This window comes from Schistocerca gregaria, chromosome 5 (assembly GCF_023897955.1).
Source record: "Schistocerca gregaria isolate iqSchGreg1 chromosome 5, iqSchGreg1.2, whole genome shotgun sequence".
Classification (NCBI taxonomy): Eukaryota; Metazoa; Arthropoda; class Insecta; order Orthoptera; family Acrididae; genus Schistocerca; species Schistocerca gregaria.
In genome coordinates, this window is record NC_064924.1 from 74,112,200 (window position 1) to 74,126,065 (window position 13,866).

General features: G+C 51.5%; 10 non-coding genes across 10 annotated transcripts; all 10 read right to left on the reverse strand.

Annotated features, from left to right (window-relative positions):
- Positions 1 to 240: 240 nt before the first annotated feature.
- On the reverse strand, positions 241 to 359 carry LOC126273820 (5S ribosomal RNA). The gene has a single exon (XR_007549657.1). It is a non-coding gene; the product is annotated as a 5S ribosomal RNA (ribosomal RNA).
- A 1,284-nt stretch (positions 360 to 1,643) lies between these two features.
- Positions 1,644 to 1,762, reverse strand: LOC126273831 (5S ribosomal RNA). The gene has a single exon (XR_007549668.1). It is a non-coding gene; the product is annotated as a 5S ribosomal RNA (ribosomal RNA).
- Positions 1,763 to 3,046: 1,284 nt separating this feature from the next.
- Positions 3,047 to 3,165, reverse strand: LOC126273843 (5S ribosomal RNA). The gene has a single exon (XR_007549679.1). It is a non-coding gene; the product is annotated as a 5S ribosomal RNA (ribosomal RNA).
- Positions 3,166 to 4,450: 1,285 nt separating this feature from the next.
- LOC126273854 (5S ribosomal RNA) lies at positions 4,451 to 4,569 on the reverse strand. The gene has a single exon (XR_007549690.1). It is a non-coding gene; the product is annotated as a 5S ribosomal RNA (ribosomal RNA).
- A 1,284-nt stretch (positions 4,570 to 5,853) lies between these two features.
- LOC126273866 (5S ribosomal RNA) lies at positions 5,854 to 5,972 on the reverse strand. Its single transcript, XR_007549702.1, has one exon. It is a non-coding gene; the product is annotated as a 5S ribosomal RNA (ribosomal RNA).
- A 1,284-nt stretch (positions 5,973 to 7,256) lies between these two features.
- On the reverse strand, positions 7,257 to 7,375 carry LOC126273877 (5S ribosomal RNA). The gene has a single exon (XR_007549713.1). It is a non-coding gene; the product is annotated as a 5S ribosomal RNA (ribosomal RNA).
- A 1,284-nt stretch (positions 7,376 to 8,659) lies between these two features.
- Positions 8,660 to 8,778, reverse strand: LOC126273891 (5S ribosomal RNA). Its single transcript, XR_007549726.1, has one exon. It is a non-coding gene; the product is annotated as a 5S ribosomal RNA (ribosomal RNA).
- Positions 8,779 to 10,062: 1,284 nt separating this feature from the next.
- LOC126273903 (5S ribosomal RNA) lies at positions 10,063 to 10,181 on the reverse strand. Its single transcript, XR_007549738.1, has one exon. It is a non-coding gene; the product is annotated as a 5S ribosomal RNA (ribosomal RNA).
- A 1,284-nt stretch (positions 10,182 to 11,465) lies between these two features.
- Positions 11,466 to 11,584, reverse strand: LOC126273914 (5S ribosomal RNA). The gene has a single exon (XR_007549749.1). It is a non-coding gene; the product is annotated as a 5S ribosomal RNA (ribosomal RNA).
- Positions 11,585 to 12,868: 1,284 nt separating this feature from the next.
- Positions 12,869 to 12,987, reverse strand: LOC126273926 (5S ribosomal RNA). Its single transcript, XR_007549760.1, has one exon. It is a non-coding gene; the product is annotated as a 5S ribosomal RNA (ribosomal RNA).
- Positions 12,988 to 13,866: the final 879 nt, after the last annotated feature.

A 13,866-nucleotide genomic window follows, 5' to 3' on the forward strand; every position in this document is an offset into this window, starting at 1 on the left:
AGGCTCTGACGCATTTCAAGAGCACATCTGTCGATTCGCAGTGTTTCGTTATTTTCAACGAGTTCCTAGCACTCTTCCTCCGCGCATTCTTGTACAAACTGAGTTCATTACTGTAATTTCGCATCTTACGTTTAATACAGTAGTTTAAAATGCTTGTGGAAGCATCTTTGTCGCACCTGACAGTTTGTATGAAAAGAGGGCTGGCAGGTGTAGTGACATAAAATTTAAAAGAAGAGAGGGAGCCAACAGCACCCGGTGTTCCCAGGCGGTCACCCATCCAAGTACTAACCGGGCCCGATGTTGCTTAACTTCGGTGATCGGACGAGAACCGGTGCATTCAACATGGTATGGCCGTTGGCGTCCTTATACTGTAGCCGCACGGCACAAGAAGGCTTCGCCTCTCCTCCCAATACACGCAATCGCCATTTTCGGTGGCACATTTGACGCAAAGCACTTCCTTCCACCTCGAAGGCGACGCGCAGTGCTGCGCGCCGCCACGTGGGTCAGACGCACAACACAGCTGCTCGTTGCACCTCCTGTCATTCGTTTGGTTCGTGCGGCCTCCGACACTCGCGGGAGACGCACCTTGTTATTGTTGTCCGTCGCAGGGATTGCGCGCGGCCGGGCGGCGGGTGGAGTGCGCGGGGTGTGGCGGTGTCCTGCTGGACCGAGAGAAGCGTTCTCACCTGCCTGACACGCGTCGCGCTTCTAGATATTTGCGTAATTCGATACGGTGCATAATCGGCTGTCACCTTCCGTCCCGACTTGTCCCGACTTTGCTCGACTGCCGCTCGCTGCCGCTCGGGTCGCGGTCCATATGACAGCACAAGCACGAGGAACATCTGCGAGATTTGCGCGGGCCGAACCGGCGTGTCCGAGGCGACGTGTGCGGCCGTTCGGAGCTACCAGAGCAGCTCTGTGCCGCGCCGTGCCGCGGAAAGGTGCGAAAACATGCACACAAGACACAGGCTTTTCGACAAAGTATCCATCTCTTGTAGCGACGAAAGGTAAATTTTTGTTTACAAATTTGCCGTTGTGCACTGCTACAAAACAATATGCCCTGACGTATTTCACAACATTTCTGTCACTTCATACTGTTTTGTTATTTCCAGAGACTCTTTGGAAGTCTTCCTTGGCGCACTCTTTTCAAACTGAGTTCCTTAATATCGTACCTTACGATAGTTTAAAATCAGTATGGAAGCATCTTTGTCACATGAGAAAGGTAGCATGAAAAAACGGCTGTCAGGGGTAGCGACAAGAAAGCAAGAAATGAAGACAGCCAGAGTTCCCAGGCGGTCGCCGATCCGAATATAAACACTGTTGCTTATCTTCGGTGGTCGGACGGGAACAGGTTTTTTTTTAATGTAGTTACTTTTTGGAATTTAGCGCTCCTACAAAACAGTAGGCTCTGACGCATTTCAAGAGCACATCTGTCGATTCGCAGTGTTTCGTTATTTTCAACGAGTTCCTAGCACTCTTCCTCCGCGCATTCTTGTACAAACTGAGTTCATTACTGTAATTTCGCATCTTACGTTTAATACAGTAGTTTAAAATGCTTGTGGAAGCATCTTTGTCGCACCTGACAGTTTGTATGAAAAGAGGGCTGGCAGGTGTAGTGACATAAAATTTAAAAGAAGAGAGGGAGCCAACAGCACCCGGTGTTCCCAGGCGGTCACCCATCCAAGTACTAACCGGGCCCGATGTTGCTTAACTTCGGTGATCGGACGAGAACCGGTGCATTCAACATGGTATGGCCGTTGGCGTCCTTATACTGTAGCCGCACGGCACAAGAAGGCTTCGCCTCTCCTCCCAATACACGCAATCGCCATTTTCGGTGGCACATTTGACGCAAAGCACTTCCTTCCACCTCGAAGGCGACGCGCAGTGCTGCGCGCCGCCACGTGGGTCAGACGCACAACACAGCTGCTCGTTGCACCTCCTGTCATTCGTTTGGTTCGTGCGGCCTCCGACACTCGCGGGAGACGCACCTTGTTATTGTTGTCCGTCGCAGGGATTGCGCGCGGCCGGGCGGCGGGTGGAGTGCGCGGGGTGTGGCGGTGTCCTGCTGGACCGAGAGAAGCGTTCTCACCTGCCTGACACGCGTCGCGCTTCTAGATATTTGCGTAATTCGATACGGTGCATAATCGGCTGTCACCTTCCGTCCCGACTTGTCCCGACTTTGCTCGACTGCCGCTCGCTGCCGCTCGGGTCGCGGTCCATATGACAGCACAAGCACGAGGAACATCTGCGAGATTTGCGCGGGCCGAACCGGCGTGTCCGAGGCGACGTGTGCGGCCGTTCGGAGCTACCAGAGCAGCTCTGTGCCGCGCCGTGCCGCGGAAAGGTGCGAAAACATGCACACAAGACACAGGCTTTTCGACAAAGTATCCATCTCTTGTAGCGACGAAAGGTAAATTTTTGTTTACAAATTTGCCGTTGTGCACTGCTACAAAACAATATGCCCTGACGTATTTCACAACATTTCTGTCACTTCATACTGTTTTGTTATTTCCAGAGACTCTTTGGAAGTCTTCCTTGGCGCACTCTTTTCAAACTGAGTTCCTTAATATCGTACCTTACGATAGTTTAAAATCAGTATGGAAGCATCTTTGTCACATGAGAAAGGTAGCATGAAAAAACGGCTGTCAGGGGTAGCGACAAGAAAGCAAGAAATGAAGACAGCCAGAGTTCCCAGGCGGTCGCCGATCCGAATATAAACACTGTTGCTTATCTTCGGTGGTCGGACGGGAACAGGTTTTTTTTTAATGTAGTTACTTTTTGGAATTTAGCGCTCCTACAAAACAGTAGGCTCTGACGCATTTCAAGAGCACATCTGTCGATTCGCAGTGTTTCGTTATTTTCAACGAGTTCCTAGCACTCTTCCTCCGCGCATTCTTGTACAAACTGAGTTCATTACTGTAATTTCGCATCTTACGTTTAATACAGTAGTTTAAAATGCTTGTGGAAGCATCTTTGTCGCACCTGACAGTTTGTATGAAAAGAGGGCTGGCAGGTGTAGTGACATAAAATTTAAAAGAAGAGAGGGAGCCAACAGCACCCGGTGTTCCCAGGCGGTCACCCATCCAAGTACTAACCGGGCCCGATGTTGCTTAACTTCGGTGATCGGACGAGAACCGGTGCATTCAACATGGTATGGCCGTTGGCGTCCTTATACTGTAGCCGCACGGCACAAGAAGGCTTCGCCTCTCCTCCCAATACACGCAATCGCCATTTTCGGTGGCACATTTGACGCTAAGCACGTCCTTCCACCTCGAAGGCGACGCGCAGTGCTGCGCGCCGCCACGTGGGTCAGACGCACAACACAGCTGCTCGTTGCACCTCCTGTCATTCGTTTGGTTCGTGCGGCCTCCGACACTCGCGGGAGACGCACCTTGTTATTGTTGTCCGTCGCAGGGATTGCGCGCGGCCGGGCGGCGGGTGGAGTGCGCGGGGTGTGGCGGTGTCCTGCTGGACCGAGAGAAGCGTTCTCACCTGCCTGACACGCGTCGCGCTTCTAGATATTTGCGTAATTCGATACGGTGCATAATCGGCTGTCACCTTCCGTCCCGACTTGTCCCGACTTTGCTCGACTGCCGCTCGCTGCCGCTCGGGTCGCGGTCCATATGACAGCACAAGCACGAGGAACATCTGCGAGATTTGCGCGGGCCGAACCGGCGTGTCCGAGGCGACGTGTGCGGCCGTTCGGAGCTACCAGAGCAGCTCTGTGCCGCGCCGTGCCGCGGAAAGGTGCGAAAACATGCACACAAGACACAGGCTTTTCGACAAAGTATCCATCTCTTGTAGCGACGAAAGGTAAATTTTTGTTTACAAATTTGCCGTTGTGCACTGCTACAAAACAATATGCCCTGACGTATTTCACAACATTTCTGTCACTTCATACTGTTTTGTTATTTCCAGAGACTCTTTGGAAGTCTTCCTTGGCGCACTCTTTTCAAACTGAGTTCCTTAATATCGTACCTTACGATAGTTTAAAATCAGTATGGAAGCATCTTTGTCACATGAGAAAGGTAGCATGAAAAAACGGCTGTCAGGGGTAGCGACAAGAAAGCAAGAAATGAAGACAGCCAGAGTTCCCAGGCGGTCGCCGATCCGAATATAAACACTGTTGCTTATCTTCGGTGGTCGGACGGGAACAGGTTTTTTTTTTAATGTAGTTACTTTTTGGAATTTAGCGCTCCTACAAAACAGTAGGCTCTGACGCATTTCAAGAGCACATCTGTCGATTCGCAGTGTTTCGTTATTTTCAACGAGTTCCTAGCACTCTTCCTCCGCGCATTCTTGTACAAACTGAGTTCATTACTGTAATTTCGCATCTTACGTTTAATACAGTAGTTTAAAATGCTTGTGGAAGCATCTTTGTCGCACCTGACAGTTTGTATGAAAAGAGGGCTGGCAGGTGTAGTGACATAAAATTTAAAAGAAGAGAGGGAGCCAACAGCACCCGGTGTTCCCAGGCGGTCACCCATCCAAGTACTAACCGGGCCCGATGTTGCTTAACTTCGGTGATCGGACGAGAACCGGTGCATTCAACATGGTATGGCCGTTGGCGTCCTTATACTGTAGCCGCACGGCACAAGAAGGCTTCGCCTCTCCTCCCAATACACGCAATCGCCATTTTCGGTGGCACATTTGACGCAAAGCACGTCCTTCCACCTCGAAGGCGACGCGCAGTGCTGCGCGCCGCCACGTGGGTCAGACGCACAACACAGCTGCTCGTTGCACCTCCTGTCATTCGTTTGGTTCGTGCGGCCTCCGACACTCGCGGGAGACGCACCTTGTTATTGTTGTCCGTCGCAGGGATTGCGCGCGGCCGGGCGGCGGGTGGAGTGCGCGGGGTGTGGCGGTGTCCTGCTGGACCGAGAGAAGCGTTCTCACCTGCCTGACACGCGTCGCGCTTCTAGATATTTGCGTAATTCGATACGGTGCATAATCGGCTGTCACCTTCCGTCCCGACTTGTCCCGACTTTGCTCGACTGCCGCTCGCTGCCGCTCGGGTCGCGGTCCATATGACAGCACAAGCACGAGGAACATCTGCGAGATTTGCGCGGGCCGAACCGGCGTGTCCGAGGCGACGTGTGCGGCCGTTCGGAGCTACCAGAGCAGCTCTGTGCCGCGCCGTGCCGCGGAAAGGTGCGAAAACATGCACACAAGACACAGGCTTTTCGACAAAGTATCCATCTCTTGTAGCGACGAAAGGTAAATTTTTGTTTACAAATTTGCCGTTGTGCACTGCTACAAAACAATATGCCCTGACGTATTTCACAACATTTCTGTCACTTCATACTGTTTTGTTATTTCCAGAGACTCTTTGGAAGTCTTCCTTGGCGCACTCTTTTCAAACTGAGTTCCTTAATATCGTACCTTACGATAGTTTAAAATCAGTATGGAAGCATCTTTGTCACATGAGAAAGGTAGCATGAAAAAACGGCTGTCAGGGGTAGCGACAAGAAAGCAAGAAATGAAGACAGCCAGAGTTCCCAGGCGGTCGCCGATCCGAATATAAACACTGTTGCTTATCTTCGGTGGTCGGACGGGAACAGGTTTTTTTTTAATGTAGTTACTTTTTGGAATTTAGCGCTCCTACAAAACAGTAGGCTCTGACGCATTTCAAGAGCACATCTGTCGATTCGCAGTGTTTCGTTATTTTCAACGAGTTCCTAGCACTCTTCCTCCGCGCATTCTTGTACAAACTGAGTTCATTACTGTAATTTCGCATCTTACGTTTAATACAGTAGTTTAAAATGCTTGTGGAAGCATCTTTGTCGCACCTGACAGTTTGTATGAAAAGAGGGCTGGCAGGTGTAGTGACATAAAATTTAAAAGAAGAGAGGGAGCCAACAGCACCCGGTGTTCCCAGGCGGTCACCCATCCAAGTACTAACCGGGCCCGATGTTGCTTAACTTCGGTGATCGGACGAGAACCGGTGCATTCAACATGGTATGGCCGTTGGCGTCCTTATACTGTAGCCGCACGGCACAAGAAGGCTTCGCCTCTCCTCCCAATACACGCAATCGCCATTTTCGGTGGCACATTTGACGCAAAGCACGTCCTTCCACCTCGAAGGCGACGCGCAGTGCTGCGCGCCGCCACGTGGGTCAGACGCACAACACAGCTGCTCGTTGCACCTCCTGTCATTCGTTTGGTTCGTGCGGCCTCCGACACTCGCGGGAGACGCACCTTGTTATTGTTGTCCGTCGCAGGGATTGCGCGCGGCCGGGCGGCGGGTGGAGTGCGCGGGGTGTGGCGGTGTCCTGCTGGACCGAGAGAAGCGTTCTCACCTGCCTGACACGCGTCGCGCTTCTAGATATTTGCGTAATTCGATACGGTGCATAATCGGCTGTCACCTTCCGTCCCGACTTGTCCCGACTTTGCTCGACTGCCGCTCGCTGCCGCTCGGGTCGCGGTCCATATGACAGCACAAGCACGAGGAACATCTGCGAGATTTGCGCGGGCCGAACCGGCGTGTCCGAGGCGACGTGTGCGGCCGTTCGGAGCTACCAGAGCAGCTCTGTGCCGCGCCGTGCCGCGGAAAGGTGCGAAAACATGCACACAAGACACAGGCTTTTCGACAAAGTATCCATCTCTTGTAGCGACGAAAGGTAAATTTTTGTTTACAAATTTGCCGTTGTGCACTGCTACAAAACAATATGCCCTGACGTATTTCACAACATTTCTGTCACTTCATACTGTTTTGTTATTTCCAGAGACTCTTTGGAAGTCTTCCTTGGCGCACTCTTTTCAAACTGAGTTCCTTAATATCGTACCTTACGATAGTTTAAAATCAGTATGGAAGCATCTTTGTCACATGAGAAAGGTAGCATGAAAAAACGGCTGTCAGGGGTAGCGACAAGAAAGCAAGAAATGAAGACAGCCAGAGTTCCCAGGCGGTCGCCGATCCGAATATAAACACTGTTGCTTATCTTCGGTGGTCGGACGGGAACAGGTTTTTTTTTAATGTAGTTACTTTTTGGAATTTAGCGCTCCTACAAAACAGTAGGCTCTGACGCATTTCAAGAGCACATCTGTCGATTCGCAGTGTTTCGTTATTTTCAACGAGTTCCTAGCACTCTTCCTCCGCGCATTCTTGTACAAACTGAGTTCATTACTGTAATTTCGCATCTTACGTTTAATACAGTAGTTTAAAATGCTTGTGGAAGCATCTTTGTCGCACCTGACAGTTTGTATGAAAAGAGGGCTGGCAGGTGTAGTGACATAAAATTTAAAAGAAGAGAGGGAGCCAACAGCACCCGGTGTTCCCAGGCGGTCACCCATCCAAGTACTAACCGGGCCCGATGTTGCTTAACTTCGGTGATCGGACGAGAACCGGTGCATTCAACATGGTATGGCCGTTGGCGTCCTTATACTGTAGCCGCACGGCACAAGAAGGCTTCGCCTCTCCTCCCAATACACGCAATCGCCATTTTCGGTGGCACATTTGACGCAAAGCACGTCCTTCCACCTCGAAGGCGACGCGCAGTGCTGCGCGCCGCCACGTGGGTCAGACGCACAACACAGCTGCTCGTTGCACCTCCTGTCATTCGTTTGGTTCGTGCGGCCTCCGACACTCGCGGGAGACGCACCTTGTTATTGTTGTCCGTCGCAGGGATTGCGCGCGGCCGGGCGGCGGGTGGAGTGCGCGGGGTGTGGCGGTGTCCTGCTGGACCGAGAGAAGCGTTCTCACCTGCCTGACACGCGTCGCGCTTCTAGATATTTGCGTAATTCGATACGGTGCATAATCGGCTGTCACCTTCCGTCCCGACTTGTCCCGACTTTGCTCGACTGCCGCTCGCTGCCGCTCGGGTCGCGGTCCATATGACAGCACAAGCACGAGGAACATCTGCGAGATTTGCGCGGGCCGAACCGGCGTGTCCGAGGCGACGTGTGCGGCCGTTCGGAGCTACCAGAGCAGCTCTGTGCCGCGCCGTGCCGCGGAAAGGTGCGAAAACATGCACACAAGACACAGGCTTTTCGACAAAGTATCCATCTCTTGTAGCGACGAAAGGTAAATTTTTGTTTACAAATTTGCCGTTGTGCACTGCTACAAAACAATATGCCCTGACGTATTTCACAACATTTCTGTCACTTCATACTGTTTTGTTATTTCCAGAGACTCTTTGGAAGTCTTCCTTGGCGCACTCTTTTCAAACTGAGTTCCTTAATATCGTACCTTACGATAGTTTAAAATCAGTATGGAAGCATCTTTGTCACATGAGAAAGGTAGCATGAAAAAACGGCTGTCAGGGGTAGCGACAAGAAAGCAAGAAATGAAGACAGCCAGAGTTCCCAGGCGGTCGCCGATCCGAATATAAACACTGTTGCTTATCTTCGGTGGTCGGACGGGAACAGGTTTTTTTTTAATGTAGTTACTTTTTGGAATTTAGCGCTCCTACAAAACAGTAGGCTCTGACGCATTTCAAGAGCACATCTGTCGATTCGCAGTGTTTCGTTATTTTCAACGAGTTCCTAGCACTCTTCCTCCGCGCATTCTTGTACAAACTGAGTTCATTACTGTAATTTCGCATCTTACGTTTAATACAGTAGTTTAAAATGCTTGTGGAAGCATCTTTGTCGCACCTGACAGTTTGTATGAAAAGAGGGCTGGCAGGTGTAGTGACATAAAATTTAAAAGAAGAGAGGGAGCCAACAGCACCCGGTGTTCCCAGGCGGTCACCCATCCAAGTACTAACCGGGCCCGATGTTGCTTAACTTCGGTGATCGGACGAGAACCGGTGCATTCAACATGGTATGGCCGTTGGCGTCCTTATACTGTAGCCGCACGGCACAAGAAGGCTTCGCCTCTCCTCCCAATACACGCAATCGCCATTTTCGGTGGCACATTTGACGCAAAGCACGTCCTTCCACCTCGAAGGCGACGCGCAGTGCTGCGCGCCGCCACGTGGGTCAGACGCACAACACAGCTGCTCGTTGCACCTCCTGTCATTCGTTTGGTTCGTGCGGCCTCCGACACTCGCGGGAGACGCACCTTGTTATTGTTGTCCGTCGCAGGGATTGCGCGCGGCCGGGCGGCGGGTGGAGTGCGCGGGGTGTGGCGGTGTCCTGCTGGACCGAGAGAAGCGTTCTCACCTGCCTGACACGCGTCGCGCTTCTAGATATTTGCGTAATTCGATACGGTGCATAATCGGCTGTCACCTTCCGTCCCGACTTGTCCCGACTTTGCTCGACTGCCGCTCGCTGCCGCTCGGGTCGCGGTCCATATGACAGCACAAGCACGAGGAACATCTGCGAGATTTGCGCGGGCCGAACCGGCGTGTCCGAGGCGACGTGTGCGGCCGTTCGGAGCTACCAGAGCAGCTCTGTGCCGCGCCGTGCCGCGGAAAGGTGCGAAAACATGCACACAAGACACAGGCTTTTCGACAAAGTATCCATCTCTTGTAGCGACGAAAGGTAAATTTTTGTTTACAAATTTGCCGTTGTGCACTGCTACAAAACAATATGCCCTGACGTATTTCACAACATTTCTGTCACTTCATACTGTTTTGTTATTTCCAGAGACTCTTTGGAAGTCTTCCTTGGCGCACTCTTTTCAAACTGAGTTCCTTAATATCGTACCTTACGATAGTTTAAAATCAGTATGGAAGCATCTTTGTCACATGAGAAAGGTAGCATGAAAAAACGGCTGTCAGGGGTAGCGACAAGAAAGCAAGAAATGAAGACAGCCAGAGTTCCCAGGCGGTCGCCGATCCGAATATAAACACTGTTGCTTATCTTCGGTGGTCGGACGGGAACAGGTTTTTTTTTAATGTAGTTACTTTTTGGAATTTAGCGCTCCTACAAAACAGTAGGCTCTGACGCATTTCAAGAGCACATCTGTCGATTCGCAGTGTTTCGTTATTTTCAACGAGTTCCTAGCACTCTTCCTCCGCGCATTCTTGTACAAACTGAGTTCATTACTGTAATTTCGCATCTTACGTTTAATACAGTAGTTTAAAATGCTTGTGGAAGCATCTTTGTCGCACCTGACAGTTTGTATGAAAAGAGGGCTGGCAGGTGTAGTGACATAAAATTTAAAAGAAGAGAGGGAGCCAACAGCACCCGGTGTTCCCAGGCGGTCACCCATCCAAGTACTAACCGGGCCCGATGTTGCTTAACTTCGGTGATCGGACGAGAACCGGTGCATTCAACATGGTATGGCCGTTGGCGTCCTTATACTGTAGCCGCACGGCACAAGAAGGCTTCGCCTCTCCTCCCAATACACGCAATCGCCATTTTCGGTGGCACATTTGACGCAAAGCACGTCCTTCCACCTCGAAGGCGACGCGCAGTGCTGCGCGCCGCCACGTGGGTCAGACGCACAACACAGCTGCTCGTTGCACCTCCTGTCATTCGTTTGGTTCGTGCGGCCTCCGACACTCGCGGGAGACGCACCTTGTTATTGTTGTCCGTCGCAGGGATTGCGCGCGGCCGGGCGGCGGGTGGAGTGCGCGGGGTGTGGCGGTGTCCTGCTGGACCGAGAGAAGCGTTCTCACCTGCCTGACACGCGTCGCGCTTCTAGATATTTGCGTAATTCGATACGGTGCATAATCGGCTGTCACCTTCCGTCCCGACTTGTCCCGACTTTGCTCGACTGCCGCTCGCTGCCGCTCGGGTCGCGGTCCATATGACAGCACAAGCACGAGGAACATCTGCGAGATTTGCGCGGGCCGAACCGGCGTGTCCGAGGCGACGTGTGCGGCCGTTCGGAGCTACCAGAGCAGCTCTGTGCCGCGCCGTGCCGCGGAAAGGTGCGAAAACATGCACACAAGACACAGGCTTTTCGACAAAGTATCCATCTCTTGTAGCGACGAAAGGTAAATTTTTGTTTACAAATTTGCCGTTGTGCACTGCTACAAAACAATATGCCCTGACGTATTTCACAACATTTCTGTCACTTCATACTGTTTTGTTATTTCCAGAGACTCTTTGGAAGTCTTCCTTGGCGCACTCTTTTCAAACTGAGTTCCTTAATATCGTACCTTACGATAGTTTAAAATCAGTATGGAAGCATCTTTGTCACATGAGAAAGGTAGCATGAAAAAACGGCTGGCAGGGGTAGCGACAAGAAAGCAAGAAATGAAGACAGCCAGAGTTCCCAGGCGGTCGCCGATCCGAATATAAACACTGTTGCTTATCTTCGGTGGTCGGACGGGAACAGGTTTTTTTTTAATGTAGTTACTTTTTGGAATTTAGCGCTCCTACAAAACAGTAGGCTCTGACGCATTTCAAGAGCACATCTGTCGATTCGCAGTGTTTCGTTATTTTCAACGAGTTCCTAGCACTCTTCCTCCGCGCATTCTTGTACAAACTGAGTTCATTACTGTAATTTCGCATCTTACGTTTAATACAGTAGTTTAAAATGCTTGTGGAAGCATCTTTGTCGCACCTGACAGTTTGTATGAAAAGAGGGCTGGCAGGTGTAGTGACATAAAATTTAAAAGAAGAGAGGGAGCCAACAGCACCCGGTGTTCCCAGGCGGTCACCCATCCAAGTACTAACCGGGCCCGATGTTGCTTAACTTCGGTGATCGGACGAGAACCGGTGCATTCAACATGGTATGGCCGTTGGCGTCCTTATACTGTAGCCGCACGGCACAAGAAGGCTTCGCCTCTCCTCCCAATACACGCAATCGCCATTTTCGGTGGCACATTTGACGCAAAGCACGTCCTTCCACCTCGAAGGCGACGCGCAGTGCTGCGCGCCGCCACGTGGGTCAGACGCACAACACAGCTGCTCGTTGCACCTCCTGTCATTCGTTTGGTTCGTGCGGCCTCCGACACTCGCGGGAGACGCACCTTGTTATTGTTGTCCGTCGCAGGGATTGCGCGCGGCCGGGCGGCGGGTGGAGTGCGCGGGGTGTGGCGGTGTCCTGCTGGACCGAGAGAAGCGTTCTCACCTGCCTGACACGCGTCGCGCTTCTAGATATTTGCGTAATTCGATACGGTGCATAATCGGCTGTCACCTTCCGTCCCGACTTGTCCCGACTTTGCTCGACTGCCGCTCGCTGCCGCTCGGGTCGCGGTCCATATGACAGCACAAGCACGAGGAACATCTGCGAGATTTGCGCGGGCCGAACCGGCGTGTCCGAGGCGACGTGTGCGGCCGTTCGGAGCTACCAGAGCAGCTCTGTGCCGCGCCGTGCCGCGGAAAGGTGCGAAAACATGCACACAAGACACAGGCTTTTCGACAAAGTATCCATCTCTTGTAGCGACGAAAGGTAAATTTTTGTTTACAAATTTGCCGTTGTGCACTGCTACAAAACAATATGCCCTGACGTATTTCACAACATTTCTGTCACTTCATACTGTTTTGTTATTTCCAGAGACTCTTTGGAAGTCTTCCTTGGCGCACTCTTTTCAAACTGAGTTCCTTAATATCGTACCTTACGATAGTTTAAAATCAGTATGGAAGCATCTTTGTCACATGAGAAAGGTAGCATGAAAAAACGGCTGGCAGGGGTAGCGACAAGAAAGCAAGAAATGAAGACAGCCAGAGTTCCCAGGCGGTCGCCGATCCGAATATAAACACTGTTGCTTATCTTCGGTGGTCGGACGGGAACAGGTTTTTTTTTAATGTAGTTACTTTTTGGAATTTAGCGCTCCTACAAAACAGTAGGCTCTGACGCATTTCAAGAGCACATCTGTCGATTCGCAGTGTTTCGTTATTTTCAACGAGTTCCTAGCACTCTTCCTCCGCGCATTCTTGTACAAACTGAGTTCATTACTGTAATTTCGCATCTTACGTTTAATACAGTAGTTTAAAATGCTTGTGGAAGCATCTTTGTCGCACCTGACAGTTTGTATGAAAAGAGGGCTGGCAGGTGTAGTGACATAAAATTTAAAAGAAGAGAGGGAGCCAACAGCACCCGGTGTTCCCAGGCGGTCACCCATCCAAGTACTAACCGGGCCCGATGTTGCTTAACTTCGGTGATCGGACGAGAACCGGTGCATTCAACATGGTATGGCCGTTGGCGTCCTTATACTGTAGCCGCACGGCACAAGAAGGCTTCGCCTCTCCTCCCAATACACGCAATCGCCATTTTCGGTGGCACATTTGACGCAAAGCACGTCCTTCCACCTCGAAGGCGACGCGCAGTGCTGCGCGCCGCCACGTGGGTCAGACGCACAACACAGCTGCTCGTTGCACCTCCTGTCATTCGTTTGGTTCGTGCGGCCTCCGACACTCGCGGGAGACGCACCTTGTTATTGTTGTCCGTCGCAGGGATTGCGCGCGGCCGGGCGGCGGGTGGAGTGCGCGGGGTGTGGCGGTGTCCTGCTGGACCGAGAGAAGCGTTCTCACCTGCCTGACACGCGTCGCGCTTCTAGATATTTGCGTAATTCGATACGGTGCATAATCGGCTGTCACCTTCCGTCCCGACTTGTCCCGACTTTGCTCGACTGCCGCTCGCTGCCGCTCGGGTCGCGGTCCATATGACAGCACAAGCACGAGGAACATCTGCGAGATTTGCGCGGGCCGAACCGGCGTGTCCGAGGCGACGTGTGCGGCCGTTCGGAGCTACCAGAGCAGCTCTGTGCCGCGCCGTGCCGCGGAAAGGTGCGAAAACATGCACACAAGACACAGGCTTTTCGACAAAGTATCCATCTCTTGTAGCGACGAAAGGTAAATTTTTGTTTACAAATTTGCCGTTGTGCACTGCTACAAAACAATATGCCCTGACGTATTTCACAACATTTCTGTCACTTCATACTGTTTTGTTATTTCCAGAGACTCTTTGGAAGTCTTCCTTGGCGCACTCTTTTCAAACTGAGTTCCTTAATATCGTACCTTACGATAGTTTAAAATCAGTATGGAAGCATCTTTGTCACATGAGAAAGGTAGCATGAAAAAACG